Source organism: Lemur catta, chromosome 14, assembly GCF_020740605.2.
Source record: "Lemur catta isolate mLemCat1 chromosome 14, mLemCat1.pri, whole genome shotgun sequence".
NCBI lineage: Eukaryota > Metazoa > Chordata > Mammalia > Primates > Lemuridae > Lemur > Lemur catta.
In genome coordinates, this window is record NC_059141.1 from 12,134,687 (window position 1) to 12,151,813 (window position 17,127).

General features: G+C 49.8%; 1 protein-coding gene and 1 long non-coding RNA gene across 4 annotated transcripts in view; one reads left to right on the forward strand and one right to left on the reverse strand.

Annotated features, from left to right (window-relative positions):
• GFRA1 (GDNF family receptor alpha 1) overlaps nt 1–17,127 on the forward strand; it is a 202,851-nt gene that overhangs the window by 135,936 nt on the left and 49,788 nt on the right. The window lies entirely within an intron of this gene.
• On the reverse strand, nt 375–6,876 carry LOC123649923. Its single transcript, XR_006739193.1, has 3 exons — nt 6,530–6,876; nt 2,775–3,070; nt 375–391 (listed from the first exon to the last, which is right to left on the reverse strand). It is a non-coding gene; the product is annotated as an uncharacterized LOC123649923 (long non-coding RNA).

The following is a 17,127-nucleotide window of genomic DNA, read 5'->3' on the forward strand; positions in this document are numbered from 1 at the left end:
GAGAGGGTCACCTGGGGCGAGGTGACCTGAGACCCAGATCTCAAGTCCTGATTGGCTACCGGAGGTTGCCAGGGGCTAAGTCAGGAGTGGAGTTGGCTGGAGATACGGAGGCTCTTCACTTTCAGGGGCCAAAAACTGGACAAGACCAGTGAGAGGGATCAGCAGTGCCCAGCCCTGGTGAGGAGAACTGTGAGAAGGCCTGGGGCCATTCTGGGCCATTCTGTGGCTGTGAAGAGCGGGCAGCTTCCCACTCAGCTCTTTTCCCAAACCTCAGCCGCCATCAGAAACCCTGCCAAGCCAGGACAGCGTTGTTGAAAGCATTCACTTCCTTTCTGTTTTGGGCCATTTCTGGATTTATTGTAATTTCTGAAGGAGTCCGTGGACACATTATCTGTGTAAGGAAAAAAAAAGCAATATAGAATTCAGATTAGTTAGAGTGAAAAGAGGAAGTAGCCCTTCACTCTGCTCCAACTTGCCCCCAAGCCTCAAGTGATCACTGTTAACAATTTGACCTGTGTCCTTCTAGAACTTAGGGTTGAATTCAGTTGCTGATGGAAGCAAGTAGACTTGGATAAGCAGAGACTAGAGTCTTTGCGGACTGAGGCTGTGCTGGGGCCTCCTTCAGAAGAGTAGGGCTGGCTCCCGGGCTGGGGATTCAGATGGGGCATCGTACTGGACAACACCTGTGCTTTGGACCCAGGGGCGGCCAGAAGCCTTCAGTGCCACCTTTAACAAAAGCCTGTACCATCAGTATATGTTAAACAGGTGGACAAGTAGATGAGTGAGTGACTATGTGCTTGTTTTCTTATAGGCTTCCCATTTCTAAAGTTCAGAGCAGGAAAATATGTCCAAGATGTTGAAGATTCTGGTTAGCTGAGTTTCTGGTCAATTTAGCTTTTATTCTAGTAGACAGGAGTCCCATTATTTCCTTAAACCATCTCTAATAATAACCAAAGAGAAGTGAAAGTCCTTGTTATCAGTATAACACTCTCACATAGAAGACTTTCTGATTTTCTGGGAGTAATGTCCCTCCGCCATCTTTTTCCAAGTAGGAAGCAGGTGACCTGTTATATGGGAAGGACTCAGGTGACCAAGCATCACGTGAACAGAGTTTGCATCTTGGGAGGAGGCGGGTGTTCCAACAGTGCAACTCCAGGGACTCTTCCTCACTGCCAAGCCCTGGTGCATTGCGACCCTCTTAGCTGTGGGCTAGGAGCAGATCTGTGTGTGCTGGAAGGTCCTGTGGGAGAGGCAGGCCCTCGAGCCAGTAACCTGGGGAAGCCAATCGGTCAGAGATCACAGCACCCCCTGAGAAGGATGAGGTGGACATGGCTGAGGAGCAGGACAGGGAGAAGATGCTTGGGAGCTTTGCTCAGGGTGCTCAGATGGGAGAGAACAGAGATTGTGAAGATGCCTTCACAGAGATTGAATCTGAAACCCAAATTCCTGGGCCCTGTTAGCCATTGAGCAGAAGGGATCCCCCTCCCAAGAGCAGGACTGGGTTTCTAGGGTCTTCCTTGCCTTAAAGCCAGATGGCTCCTCTGTGTCTCTACAATAAGATGTCATGCTGTTCACTGACGGCTGTTGGTCCTGCTTTAAGATGGGGATCTGTACGGGACACAGACGAGTGGAGGAGGAGCCCTCTGTCTGTGGAACAGCGGCTGGGAGGTGGGAGAGGTAGTGGTGGTGGCGACCAAGCCTTTTGCTTCTCTTCTCCTAGGTTTATGTCACACACGAGGGCCAGAGAGGGTCTGGGACCCCTCTTACACAGATGGAAAGCCCGTGTTAAGCAGATAACTTGCATTCCCTGACCTGCTCTTCTAAAAAGAGAGACTCCTTGGAGGGCTGGTGTGAATTCCTTAGACCAGGTGGCTTTCCTGCTAAGCTGTAGGAGACTAGCTGGGACTCAGGAAGTTGGAGGGCTCTCGGGCAGGTGACAGGAGGAACGAGATGGTTTGGGTACAATCCGGTGCCTCAGACTGAGGCCTCCCTGGTAGGAAGGACAGCTTCCAGGAACTTTGAGACATCCTTGATGGCAGGGAGTGGCCTCAGCTGATGCGGCAGAAAGGTAAATGGGCGGCGGACAGCCCTTGGCCAATCCCTGACTGTGCCCAACCACAGCAAGGTCAGGTGGGGTGGACGGCAGCCACCGTGCAATGGGCTGAAGGCTCCCTGGGCTGGAAGGTGGGCCTGGAAGCAGTGTTTGTGCTGCTGTCACGTTTCTGGCTCTGGGGGGAACCCAGAGGTTGCTTGGGAATCAAATCTAGGCTGTCCTGGGGCCCTACCAAGTGAAATTTGTCTCAGTGTGATTGATGGGTTTTGTACCCTGTCTTGAGTCTTTCCTGGGAAGGTGAATCAGTGACTTCCCCTGGTGTTGCCCGTTGTTAAGTTATTTAGCCCATAATTTCTTTCCAGAGCCTGGACTTATTACTCATGATTACCCCTCCCTGTCAGATGCGGTAAATGTAATTTGAGCTGCTAGGTTGGCTAGCGGTGTTTTCTTTCATGAGATTTTATTAATCTTGTCTTTAATGTTATGCCTCTTCCCCCCATCCCTTCTCAGTGCATCTCGGTGAGGCCGTGTTGTCACTGCCCGGAGCAGCAGCTGGTACTAGCTGGACCTGGGGGTTCTGCGGGGCTCATGTCACAGTTGCTCTAACCCTCACCCCACCGCTGATGTGGTGACTTACAGCCTCATTTGAATAGCCACCAAGGGAGGGGATGGCAAGAGGGAAAATTGCTTCCTAAAAACCATATTCTTCGAAAACTCACACCTTTAAATGCTCCATTTCCATTGTAACATCAGCGACTATCAAAGAGCTGCTCAAGCTCATTAAAATTTCCTTGAATTTAATGTTTGCCAATTCAGGCCTCACAGCTTTCCTTCCCCAGGGTCCAAAGGTGCCTCTGCCCAAAACCTGTCTCTCTTCCGCCTTCAGATGAGAAGGAACCAGAGCTTTTCCTTGACGTTTTTTTCCTTTTTCCTTTTCCCTTTTAGGGAAGCTGACAGGTTCCTTTCCTCTTGGGGTGGTTGGGGAGAGTCAGAGCTTGACTGGGCCTCCAAGCTTGTCTACAGAAAAGCAAACACAGAGGTATTATTAGAAGGGTGTGATGAAATTTAAAAGGCCCACATTCCTCCGCTGAAGCAGTGTCTCCCCTGCCACTTTTCCTCTGGTTGCTTTTCTTAGGGCCTGGAAGGATGTCGGGACTGGCTTTGGCTGAATGGAAGCAAATCCCTTTAGTCCTGGTGCAAATTGTTATATATATGCATAATTTAAACTTACACCTTTCCTCCTTTCTCCCAAACTCTGACATTCAGAATAAGCTCAGCACTTGAGCATAGGCTCAGGGTGCCGCAAATATCTCTCTTGTTTTTGTAATTTATCTCTCATCTGCCTCAGCTATTCTTCATTACTGGGAGGTCCAGCACCTTCCTTGACCCCAGCATGCACCTCCAGTTTTCATCTAAGGATCACAGAGCCATGCTGAAAAGCCCACTGGCCTTGTGGCTTTACCTGCTGCCACATGGTGTTGCTGTTGAGAGCAGTCCAGGGCATGCTTGGTGGTTTGGTGGCCTTGCCCTCCTTGGCCATTCTGCACGTGCAAGAGAAGGCTGCATCCTTGGACGCCAGAGGAACAACCCCTAGTTCCTACTTACATATGCAGCCGTTGTTTCCCAAAGCATGGCATTTTGCCCTAGGGGGCTGCATCCTCAGGGGTTCCAGCCAGAGCCAGCCCTCCACCTTGAACTCCAGCAGCCAAGCTCTCCCTTTCCTGCCAGGGTGTTCCTAGGTGGAATCGAATGTTGCATTTGCATTCTTTCTGGCCACCAGTGCTGGGTCAAGGTTATCTCACTCCTTTTAGAAAGATTCTGATAATGCTGACCCTCAAAAGGGAATGGGAGGGGCATGAGGCATAAAAACTTACCTTTCGGGTTCAGTGTACTCTGGCCATGGGCACATGAAATGCCCTGACTTCAGCATTACACAATTCATCCACGTAACAAATACATTTGGACCACCTTCGTATTTTGAAATATATGCATACATAAAGGGAACGGGTGGGGGTTCTGTTTCCAAGGCTCCTTTGGCTCTGCTGGAGATACACTTGCTTCTCCTTGTGTCCCGCTGTCTGTCCCCATAGTCTCCAAGAATGGTGGCTTTGATCAAGTCACCACACATATGGTTCTATCATTACCCAAGGACTAAGGATACTGTAATTGTGTCCTGTAGGCCTGGGAGATTTTTAGCGGAACCCAGGTTGTCTCCCTTGGCACAGCTCAGAACAGCACATGAAATTTCCAAAAAGCCAGCCCCCCATTTGCCACACTGGGGGTGACCCCGTTATACAGAGAGGAAATGTAGTGTTAACTTGTTGATTGTGGCAATTGGGGAAATATGTGACAAAACCATGCAGCAAATCTGTGCTCCAGGAGCTTATTTGGTCTGACAGTATTAGTGCACCTTTAAAAGGTGAGAAATGTGTTTCATTTGCCTGGAATTGGACCCCTTTTGTGCAATAAACTGTGGATCTTAGAGATCAAGGACATCCTCTACTGCTTGAGCTTAAATTCCTGAGTTGAAAACTGGATTCTATATCACTATATCCAGGCGTGCCTTGACATGCAGCAAGTGCAGGGGAAAACGGCTCAGAGGATAATTAATGCCTAAAACTAGATGGGTAGATTAATTTGGCACTTAATTTTATTTTACGCCGATTCATTCACAAATGGAAATCAGCAATTAGACAATGCAAACTTTTGAACCATGGAAAGAAAGGTTCGGGAATATGAGAAAATACAAGTAAAACATTTTCCAGTTCATTTGAGCAGTTTTCATTTCAGATGATTACATGAGTATCTTTAGCAAGGCATTCAGAGTGTGCAGAATGGCTCGTTTTTAATGCACCCCACCTGTATGAGCTGCCTGCCACCCTGTCTGCCCTGGAGGTCGCTGGGCTTCTATGTGCCTGCAGTTGATTCATCAAGACCCTGAGAAAGGAGCAAGGATATCCCCTGACATCTGCTGACGCCCGCCCTGGTCTTCTTTGACTCGTCAGGCAGGGAGGGGCATCCTCTTGCTGGCTGTCCCGGCCTCGGCTCCCAGTGTGAGAGTGACATCCACTCGGCCTCGCTGGGTAACCTGAGCTGTGATTCAGGCGGGAGCCAGCTACAACCTGCCCCATCTTGTCGCCTTGTATCGCTTTCCTTATCTCTCCGTTGGCAGCGGCGAGTGTGAAACCATTTGTCTGCTCCTGCTGGAGCCTGTCACTAAAAAGCTCCTGTCTAGTTTCACTCCGGTCCTCCCTCCCTCCGGCTGCCCCCCTCCCTGCGCCCGCCCAAGCTCAGGATCTCAGCCTCCTTTCCCTCACCCCTTCCTCCTTCCCTGCCCACATCCTCCCAAAGTCACTTTTGCCACTCTTGGCCCAGAGACAGAAAGAATTGGGGACTCATTTTCATTGCATTTGCATATTGTGTTGATTATTGGATCCATGTGGACAGATGGGGTCTTGGCACTAAAACTGTCTTTTACGTCTTTGAGTGTGAAAGTGGATGGAAAGGAATGGGATTGAATCTGCCCAGGAAGCCCAAACAGGGAGCCTGTATTTCTCTGGGGGAAGGCTGTCATAGTGGAGGGTCTTGAAAGACATTGGGGTCACACCTTGGGGCCCAAGAAGTGAAGCAGAAGGAGGGAAACTCAGCTTTAGGGGGATACGGTGGGGGGGGGGCTGGGGACTGTCCTGGAGGCAGAGGGAGAAAACTCAGTGTGATATAAAGGTAAGACATTGGGGCCCCCAGTGCCAGGCTGCAGTGTTGGATTTATCTGCTGAGGGTTTGGGGGAGCAACGTTGGGGGGAGGATCAGAGTGGGGGAGGATGGCGGCTGGGAGGCCATTAGGAGGCTCTCACAGGGACCAACAATGAAAAGGGACCAGTGCAGTGACCACTGAGAACAGGGCAGGAATTTGAGAACATGATAGATGCCATGAAGGGTGTTTACTAAATATTTGCTGAATGAATAAATGAATGAATAAATTTAAAACATGAATAGATCTCAGAAAAGGGGCTTAGGATATAGGAGTAGATTTTAGAATCATCCACCCAGAGGTTGTCGTCGAAGTTGTTTGGTAGGGTTTGTTCCCCAGAAAAAAAGTGGGTGAGAAGGGAAATAGGCCAAAGACTGAATCTTGGGGGCACCAGGTTTATGGCGAAAGCGTCTGAAGAGGCCTTAGAAAGGTAGGAAGTTGGAGAGTCAGAATCAAGCAAAGACCTCAGCAAAGCGGAAGGGGAACAGAATCTTAAAGAAGAAAAGGGGTGTGGTCGTTGGTGTCAATCACTCAGAGGGCAGAGGAGAACTCAGAGGGACACGGGATTCAGCACATAGGAAGCAATATCCATCTGTCCCTCTGTCTCTCCTTGCATTTATCCATTCATGTGTCCATTCATCTGTTTGTCCCTCCCTCCATCAGCCTGTCCCTCCCCATCCATCCGCACCTGCACACATCCAGCCAGCCAGCCGGCCTGCACTTACTGTGCCGGGATGAAGACCTCTTGTCTCCCGAACAGTGCAGAAGGAGCGCAGGCGCACACACAGTCTCTGCGGCAGGGCATGGCCGTCCCCGGCAGGAAGGAGAGCAGAGGGGGGAACAGCTCAGCCTGGCCCGGGCAAGTCTTCCTGGAGAAGCTACCATCTGAGCTGGGCTGGCTGGATGAGTGGCAAGGACTAGAGTCACAGGACAGAGGCCCAGGGCCATGGGTTTGGGGAGGACACAGGAGGTAAAACCACCACCCATGACTGGGTGCTGATGAAGGGCAGAACTGGGCGGGCCACACATCTCACAAATGTCACTTCTCATCAGCCCAGCCACTCTGCAAGGGGACAACCAGTGAATGGCCAGCCCAGGGGTCACCCAGCTCCCCCGCGGAGGAACTGGGAATGGACCCAGCCTTGCTAACCCTGAAACCTGGCTTCTGTCATGCCTTCCAAATGACTGTCTCTCGTGACAGGAATGCAATGTTCCCACCTTCAGTTCCAGACAGCCGGAATGACAGTCCTGGCTAGCCTCTGAATCCAGACGTTCTTTATGGCTCAGTAACTAAGGCAGCGTCGGTTTTAAAGACAGTTTTAACGGAGAGTTAGAACATAATGTCCATCAGAGCCTCTTAGCATCACTTACAAAATAAAAAAAAGGAACGCTGCTCAGGTAATACAAGCTCATTAAGTTCTTTATCTAATTTCCTTTGAGCACTCATTGCTTAATATAGAGTGGTTTCCCTGTGACAGCTTACTGATTTTGAAAGAGTTGTTTCTACAAAGAAGAAAAAAATATCCTCCCAGACCACTGGCCTTATTATCATTATTACTATCAACTCAGTTATTTACTCTGGGCATGTTTATTGAGCACGGTCTCCTGGATGGTGAGAGTTCTAGGTGTGTAAGTCGCCTGCCCCTCCCCCGGGCACACACGCTCACCTGGTTTGGATTCCTTCACTCCGTGCTGAACTGTCATTTGGGTTCAGAGTCCTCAACCCTCACCTACCTGAAGGAGGTGGATATGCAGGACCTGGCCATGTATCTCACAGATAGATGAATTCTTTGCTGTCACAGAATGACAACCAGCTCTAAATTATCCATGGGTATGTCACCAGGTTGGGGTCATCCATGTGTTTTGCCTTCCTGCCTTCTCCCTGCCCTGTGGTCGTTACATTAATCATTAGGAAACCCTCCGTTTTGTGGATTGTCCCTGAGTCAAGTGCTGGTGACAGGTGTGTGGATGCAGGACCTCGGGAGCATTGCTGAAGGTGCAGAAGAGGGGATGGGCGGGGGCCTGAAGGGAGTCCCCAGGTCCCTGGACTTCAGACCACCTTGTCTAAGACTGTGGGCAGCTGAAAGAGACCTCGATTTGCTGAGCTGTCCCTTTTCCCCATTCTTTTGCACTCTATTCCTTGCTTGGTGGATGAAACACCTTTGGAAAAAAAGCTGTATGAAATGAAAACACCCCCTTCGCTTGAAATTAGAACCAATGACCACAAAGAAAGGATCGTGAAATATGTTCCCTTGGGTTTAGGTCTGGGCTGGGGTTGGGGGTGCGTGGAGCTAGTGTACTGTGCCTGTGAACTTCGTGGTTGCATGTACCTGAGAAGGTGGGGGGCAGAGCAGAAGGGTCCCCCTGGAAGAGGACTGAGCTGTGTGCAGCAGCAGTGGGATCAGTACAGGACTCCCTCAGCTGCCTGCAGTCTTGGACAAGTGATCTCAAGTCGAGGGACCCAGAGACCCCCTTCAAGTCCCCTGCCTGCCCCTTCTTCAGCACTTCTGGGAATGATCCTTCTTGCGCTGGCCCCCACAGTGGACAGGACTTCCTCTTTTGGTCATGCCCACTTTGTAGTTGACATAATCACCTATAGCTTGTGACCCAGAACATTCTCATTTTTGTGCACAGAAATCTGCCTCCCTAGTTACAGGGTGGCTGTCCTATATCCAAGGAGAAGAGTGTGTCCTGTATTTAATTAGCATCCCTTGACTTATGGAGGTACCCGTGGAAGGCAGGGCTGGGCTGGGCACTGTGACACCAGAGCACCTCCTCCCACACTCCTCCCGTGCACAAGCTGCTCTCACCCTGGGGTCTGGCCCTCCACACCTGCCTGAGCCTTCCTCAGTGCCACTGGGAGTGGGAGTGGGGAGTGACTTCTTCCCCACCTTCCATGCCAGGGTGGGCCTGCATCTCACAGCCAGGCTTAGAGTCCTGCACCCAAGGAGACCCCAGCCTCCCCCACCCCCACCCCTACCATTACCCTAAGCTAGGGATCCAGCAGTCACGTTGGCATTTACATTTCTACGGGGCATTTCCAACTCAGTGAATGGGAAATTGCTCTGTAATTTCCAAAGGCAATTAATTATGCAGAAAATTTTGCATCCAAGAAAAACAGGAATTTAAAAGAACCATCAATGTGAAAAAGTACCACATCATGCTGGGGTCTCAGGAGTTGTGTTTTTTTTTTTTTTCTCCCTTCCCCAGTTGCTGTCAATGTAAGTGTTTTGGGGGAGGCAGAGACCTGGGCTTGCATCATGGTGCTGCTAGTTCTATGGTACGGGTAGCTTAAGGCCTCAGTTTCCCATTTATAAATGGAAGTACTGGCTCCATCTTCACAGGGCTGCTGTGAGTTAAAGGAAATACGTCTGTACCAGTGCATTGTCATGTGCCTGCCACCTAACACAGAAAACTCTCCATAAATATGTCCCTCTTTCTCCTGCACTTTTTCCATAAATTTTTTTATCAAAAAGGACAAAGAAGTCTTAAGATTCCAAATGTAACATCTCCCTACCCCAATAATAGATAGAGATCTTTAAAGAAGGATTTGTGAGCTGGGTGCAGTGGCATGGCCCTGTAGCCTCAGCCACTTGGGAGGCTGAGATGGGAGGATCGCTTGAGCCCAGGAGTTTGAGTCCAGCCTGGGCAACAGAGAGAGACCCCATCTCTAAAATATAAATAAATAATAAAAATTAAAGGATTGGGGGGGCAGGAGGGCAGATTCTTACTGCTTTCTACTTTTATGCACCCACAGTATTAAGCAGCGCGTGGAAATGCCAAGGCCATTCTGTGAGGCCGTGTTGCTAAGCTTTATACATCACCCTCTTCTCAGCCTTTGTACCACTGGAGAAAACTGGGGCATGAGGGCGGGGGTGGACAAAGGCCAGAGGTGTCTGAAGCATGTGTCATCTCAAGAGCATTTCTGTCCGGAATGTACAATTATTGGCATACAAAGATACACAGTAAGATGTGAGCCAAGCTGGCCACGAGACCACTGGGCAATGGAGTGGGGAGATTCACTATTGTCTGGACTGAATAGGCGGTGGGACCCACTGGCTGTCCCGTGGGCACATGCTGCTTCAGTGACCCCGAGTAACCATGAATAGGGGCTCTTAGAGGTGCTTGTGTCTGAGTCAGTGACATGAGGGATCCAGCAAAGCCCAGTCACTGACTCAGTGGTCCTGAATCGGACACCCCCATCCCTCTCTGGCTGGTTCTATGATGTGAATCAGCCTGTCATCCCTTTAGGAAGCAAGCCACAACCAGGACACACTGGTTCATCATGCAGGACTCAGGAGCTCAGAATCTGCAGAAGCAGGGACATCATTGCTGGAGTGAGAGTGGGTGACAGTGATGGTGGTGAGGGTGATGACGAGGACAGCAGCATTTATTTGACATTTACTGTGTGCCAGGAGCTGTGCTGAGTGCTTGACATCGATCCCAGAAGTGGGGGCTGTCATTACCCTCCCAATTGCATAGATGAGGACGCGAGATCTTGAGCAACTTCCACGTCACCCAGGTGGTACAGTTGGAACACGAACCCGGAGGGTCTGTTAGGCTGTAGAATGTTCTCGAATGCTCTGCTCTGCCCACTTTTGTATACAGTGTGTGTGTCTTGTAAACCACCCACATGATTTCCAGAGACACTCAGGGTGAGTAGAATTGATACTGGGGGAGATTTTGTTTTTACTTTTAATTTATTTTAAAATACCTTTGGATCTTGCCAAGATAGGGCTTGAGCGCCCCTCACCAAACATATTTAATTTATCATTGAAACAGAGATTTTCAAACTTCTTGGTTTCTGAACTGCTTTACACTCTTAAAAATTACTGAGGATCTCAAAGAGCTTTTGTTTATGTGTTAAATCTATAGATACCATATTGGATGGAAGCTGAAGAGATGTTTACATGTTTATCACTTCATTTAAAAATAACATCAGGAAGCTCATTACATGTTACCATAAATAACAGAACATATTTTGATTAAAAATCACCATATTTTCCCAAACCAAACAATTTAGGGAGAAGCATGGCATTGTTTTATACTTCTATAAATCTAGTGTCCGGCTGGAAGACGCTGGGTTCTTTTATCAGCTTCTGCGTTCAGTCTGTTGTGGTGTGTCACGTTATGTCACGTCATGTCATGTGGCCTCTGGAAAAATTCCCCAGTGCCCTTGTGAGAGATGAGAGTGGTCAGGGTCAGTAAGGTCTTAGTTTGACGAGGAGAATAGTTTTGGCCTCACTGAACCCCGAAAAGGCTCTCTGAGACTGCTGGGATCCCTGGACCTCAGTTTGAGAACCGCTGTGCTAGACGAGCCAGAATAATCTTGGGTTGGAAGACTTGCGTGTGCACCGGCGTTCCCCAGGTCCCCTTGAACCACGACAGTGGGGGCTGCCCGCCCTGCGCCCAGGCCGTTCAGCCGCAGCTGGCGGGGACGCCGCGGCTGTGGGGTGTCTGTCGGAGCCGGGGGTGGGAGCCCTTCCAGGTGGAAATGGGTAGAGTAATTAGAGAACCACCGAGCGACTCCCGTCAGCTGTGCAGTCGCTCCGGCTGCCTGTCACATGCGCTGAGAGATGCCCTCCTGACAGCTCCTTCGCAGACAGCTCTTCTCTTTCCTAGCGCACCGAAGGGTCTCACCACCACCGTCGGCTTGGTCGGGCAGAACCCTGGCTGATGCGAAGAAACCCTTTGTGTGCAGAAGGACTCGGTGGAGCCTTTCCCTTCCTTAGGGAGGGGTCTGGAGCCAGGGCCGTAGGTCAGCCCCCCGTCCTGGGTGGTGTGCCCTGACGCGGCCATCTCAGGGGCGGCCCCGCTCTGCCCTTTCTGCCCTGTAGTCGTTTGCCGTGGGGAGAACGAAAGGATTGCGGTGCCACTGGCCCTGGGCTAACCCTTACAATTGGAAGTGCGATTCCTCTGAGCACCCAGCAGGTGGGATTCCTGTTGGAGAATTAGCTGGCTCCGTCTCACAGCTGGCAACTTCTTAGAATGGGCGCTGGGGAGGGGAAATGACATCTCCCCAAGGATGTTCGCTGCGGCAAAGGGGCTTGACACTGTGCCAGAAAACCGTTCTGTGGAAACAAGACAGAGAACCATACGGGGACACAGCTCCTTCATATTCAGAAATTCAGGCTGAAACATGTTTTAGCTACAAATACGGTGTACGGTTTGAGAACATCTGCTTTCTGCCTTTGTGCCTGTTGTACTGGCTGCTGCTTGGTCGTTGCTGGTGGTTGGTTTGTTCACAGGTTCAGCAGGACTGGAGTGCCAGGTGCTTAGCACAGAGCGTCGTCCGTGCAGGGACGGTCATCAGTGCTATGCCGGCACACCCTAGGACAGACCGGTGGGCACAGGGACTTCTCAGAGGTTCTGTTGCTCTAGGGCAGTGGTTCTCCAGCTTTAGCCTCTGTTGGGATTAGTTTCTGATTAGTGAGTTCTGGGGTGGGGCCTGAGAATTTGCATTTTTACAGCATTCGCAGTGCTACTGCCACTGGTCTTGGGGTTCAGATTTGGAGACCTACTGCCTCAGGGAATGTTGACCAGGTGACCTGGGCTGATGGCTGCACCCTGCTGTCAAAGGGATCTGCCACACTGAGAATGACAAGGCGTAGGCACCAGGTCAGCCTTGCTGGGCATGGAGACTTAGGAGAGGACACGGGAGACAGTAGCACATGTGGCTGCGGCGTGGGCTGGCAGCCGGGTGGGAGCTGGGGACAGGGAGGGCAGAGTAGCCTGGAAAGTCAGAGCCGCGGGTAGGGACAGCACATGGAAAGTTGCCCTCCTGCTCTAAGGTTGGGCTCTACCTGGAAGGCTCTGGGGACCTCTGTGAAGGGCTCTGTTGCCTGGTGATAGCTCCTCAGACACAAAGGGTCCCGAAACGTGGTGACTGTGTGTCTGTTTAGTTACTGCCTGGGCGGCCCCACTGCAAGCCGGGACCTTGCCCTCACTGCACTGGAGGAAGTACGCAGTCTGTTGTCTGTAGCCTGACCTTGGTCTGAGATTGGAATCCACGTGGCTGGGTCGTGCCCGAAAATACGCAGTGAAACAGAGGGTTTTAGGCAATTAAATGAAAAGAAATTATCCTTCCAAAATGACCGTTGGAGTAAAATTTGACCTGGGCTGTTCAAATAAGGAAGCTGACATTTACTCTGGTCTTCTTGTCACTTTTTACGGCTGGAAGCATCTTTGGTTGTCAGGAGGGAATGTGGGGTGGGCAGGGTCTAGAATCACTACCTACAGCAGAGCTACAATGCAGATTCCTCAGGCAAACACACACGTGTGTTTGAGATTTAAAAGCACTCTGATTCCATGAGCCAAGGTCGCCGTGCACAAGTACCTCTCTGCTCGCTGAGGGGCCATAGGACAGGGCAGGTGGTGGATACAGGTGGTGGGAGGTTGGGCTCCATATCCCAAAGGGACTGTACCTCCTCCATCTTTGTTCCTTGCATTGTAGGTGCTTAGTAACTATGGTAATTGAAAGGTTGGTTGCCTTTCTTGGACCCTGGGCAGTCGGTACTGGGCACTGCACTAGGGGCTGGGCTATGAATCTGAAGATGAGTGGTCTCTGTCCAGGGTGCCTGGATGCTGAGGTGCCTGTCCCATTCCATCCTGGAAGCCTCAGACTGAGGGCTCCCAGTCTCAGAGAAAGCGGGAAGGGGTGTGCTCTGGGTGTACAAGAGGTGCCACCAAATACTGCCTGTGCATGGGATTCTATTACCCACCCATGCAGAAGAGCGCCCTCTGAGGGAGCCCGGCTAAGTGTTTCCTGTCCACATGGGTGGCAGGGGGTGCTGCCTTAGGTGCTCCTGGAAGCCAGCCTAAGTCTCCTTCCCATGCCAGGTCGGCCTCCCTGGTGGGGGTGTGTGGGGGGGTGTGGGGGGGAGGGCATCCTGGGATCTACCTGATTCCTCTGCACCTGTCCCCTTGTGTGAAGGAGGAGCGACACCTCCACACCTGCATCTCAGGGCTGTGGCTGGGGAGGTAGAGCTGGCGTGGAAAGCACCTTGAAAGTGGCAACAGCAACTTTCCTATCCAGCACTTCACTGAACACTGAACCCTGTGCTCCCGCCACGCAGTGTGTCACAGGATTGCAGCTGAGCCCTGCTGAGTAGTAGCAACAGATAGTATTTTACAGATAGTATTTTTTTATGTGTGTAAACTACAAGCACTCTTCAACACAAAGAACGCCCACTAAGTCTGTCCTCACTTTATTGAGCCTAGTAAAGAATACTTACATCCACCTGAATCTGATTTGGGCTTTTGGAGCACACAATTCTCATCAAAATGGCAGCGAAAGTCCAAGAACAAAAATAAAAAGATGGAACATTAATTCCTCTTTCGGTGCTATGAGGGTGAGTATGAGCTTGAGAATCTGTGGCTTCTTTCCAAAACCTGGCTCTGACTCTTACCTGCTCCACGACTTTGGGCCAGTTTTAGATCTTTCCAGGCCCCTGTGTCCTCAACTAGTACGGCTAGAGCGGTTACCGCGTGACATGACACAGGCCTGAAAGCACTGGGCCCGGTGACAGGTTCTTTGTCAGTGCAGGTGCTTTAAGTACAGCGTCTGCAGCGATCAGGCTTGGGCTGCTGTTTCTCCTCTTCTCTGCCTGTCACGTTGCCAAACCTAGAGCACCAGGGTGTCTGTGATGAGTATTGATCTGTGGGTGACCGGAGCCACAGTGTGTTATACTCAGATTCATTCATACATTCATTAACTCATTCATTCAGCAGTTATTTATCAAACATGTCCCCTGAGCCTGGCATAATTCTGGGTGCTCACCTCCCCGGCCTGGGGTAGGCAAGACTGTCAACGAAGTGAAGACATAAAGCAGGAAGTGATGGAGGGGACGTGTGGCAGCAAGGCCGAAGCTGGCACCCTGCTCGGGGATTAGAGCCAGTGAGGGGCTCAGAGGAGACCCCTGAGATCACTGTGAATGGGTCAAAACAAGCCTTGGGATCCCCAGGTTGGGAAGAGAGGTTGAGGGGCCAGTTTATTAGAAAATGGCTTATGTGGACCCTGGAAGTCAGCTCCTTTGCCCTAAAGAAAAAAAGCGAGAAATGCAGTTTTAAATGCAGCTGTGAGAGCATTAGGTAAAATGTGGAAGACGGTGCCAGGGGTGGGGTGCTGTTGGCGAGAGGATGTTAAGCATGAGAATGGGTTACTAAGAAGAGTTATGGATTTTCCCAAAAGGGGGGAATTATCATCCGTTGGCAATGGAGTGATTTATTCTTTTGATGTATAACGCCGCAATTCCCTGTCTCCTGAGCAATAGTGATATTCTTAACACCCTATCCACAAAGGAAGATATTAGGGACAAGTTGTTTGCTAAGCTCAAAGTCTCTGTTGACCTTAAAACAACTTGCCTGGCAGAAAAATGACCTAGTGTATATTTACTATTGAATATAATTTTTCTTAGGAAGTGTGCAAGCCTATTAAAGATTAATAGGGAATCTTATTTTCATGTTTCTGTTTAAAGTTAGTTTGTGCAAGTGTAGGTTGTTAGCCATTCAGAAATCTGTTTGCCTTTCCCTTTCCCTAACCCCTCCCCACTGAGCCCACTCTGAAACTAGGCTTCTTTAAGGTACGGAAGGTAAATTAACATTCTGCTCAACAGAGATTGCACAGAGGCATTTAGTGCTTGTCTTTTGAGGGTAGGGGAAAGCGGAGGGGTTTTGCAAATTATTAAAGTCAAGAGAGCTTGTGCCATTTTAATTTTTCACTTTCTGGGAACCCCCAAAGAAGGTTTGACTGAAGAAGGCCAGGCAGTGTTAGGGATAATTTTTAGAATTTACCTGTGTTTTTCTAAACTAATTAGAGTTCAGTTCCTCTGACTATCAACGGCAAGATGCTAAGTTGCCTACCTTCTGAGGGTACAGACAGCACCTCCTTAAATGAACACAGCCCTCCTGCTACAACTGCCAGACCAGTAGAGGGGAGATTATGGGGACCACGCGTAGTGACCTATAGAATTGCCTCACCCTGTTTCAGCGGCGTGAATAAAAGGCCTTGCTCTACTTAAAAGATGTTGAGGACTCACCAGAGAAATCTCTCTTTGGTCTTAATGGTAAGAATAAGCCTGATATTAATCATGACTTTATTGAACACTTTCAGACTTTGAACACGTAGATCAGTGCCCTCAGGACAAAGCATTTCTCACGCCAAGGTATTGGCAGATGAAGTCTAAGAAAAATACCAGCCTGGTCGTCTCTACCCTAGGACTTCATAGGTCTCAAGGGCAGAGTTGACGTCCTGGGCTGGTCCAGAGCAGAACAGAAGACAGCAGTTATGACGAGGTGCTGTCCTCAGCCAAGAATCAGTGGTGGCTGTTATCCAGTGCTAGGCGCCAGGCACACCTGACCCTCCCAGGAACATTTTGAGGGACTATCAGTCATTCAACCTGAGTAAATTAAACTTCAGAGAAGTTAAGATAACTTGCCCAAAATGTTATGGTTAGTTAAGTAGTTGAATTGAAATTTAAGTCCGAATTCATCTTCAAATTGTGTATTAAAAACCCCTATTGTACACTGTTTTCTCATGGTGTTTTAGTTTTCATTGCTGCTGTGACAAATGACCACAAACGTGGTGGTTTCAAACAACATGAGTTCATTCGCATACAGACCTGCAGGTCGGAAGTCCCACACGGGTCTCACTGGGCTGGAATCAAGGGCTTGGCCGGGCTGAGGTCCTCCTGGAGGCCCAGAAGGGAGTCCATTTCCTTGTCTTTCAACCCCCTCATGGCCCCTTCCTCCGTCTTCAAAACCAGCAAAGGCCAGTGAGTTTTTCTCATATCATATCACTCTGACTCTCTCATCTGCCTCCCTCTTCCGTTTTTAAGGACCCTTGTGATGACACTGGGCCCGTCTGGATAGTGCAGGACACTCTCCCCACCTCAAGATCTATAACCATGATCTCATCTGCAAAGTCCATTTTGCCATGTAAGGTAACACATTCTCAGGTGCTGGGGATTAGAGTATAGATATCTTTGGGGGGGCAAAGATGCCCCAAAGGTAAGTATTCTGCCTATGACAACTAGTTTTTCTTCTGAGCATCTATCTTGTTTTTAATGTTTGTGATATCGTGAACTAGTTGTGGAACTAGTCATTTTACCCCTCTTCCCAGTGGTTGCTAGAACGCTCAGAGCCAAATGTGTAGCTTTCATCCAGCCAGGGGCAGATGTGCATTTTGTACCAGCTGTAGCACTACCTCCGGCTTCTATTTCTATGGCTCCCAATTCCCTCACTAACTTTTACATTTATTCTGTTGCATCGCAGCTGTATCTGAATGCATTTCAAAATTCTTTCTGAAGCCCAGGGGTGTGCGTAA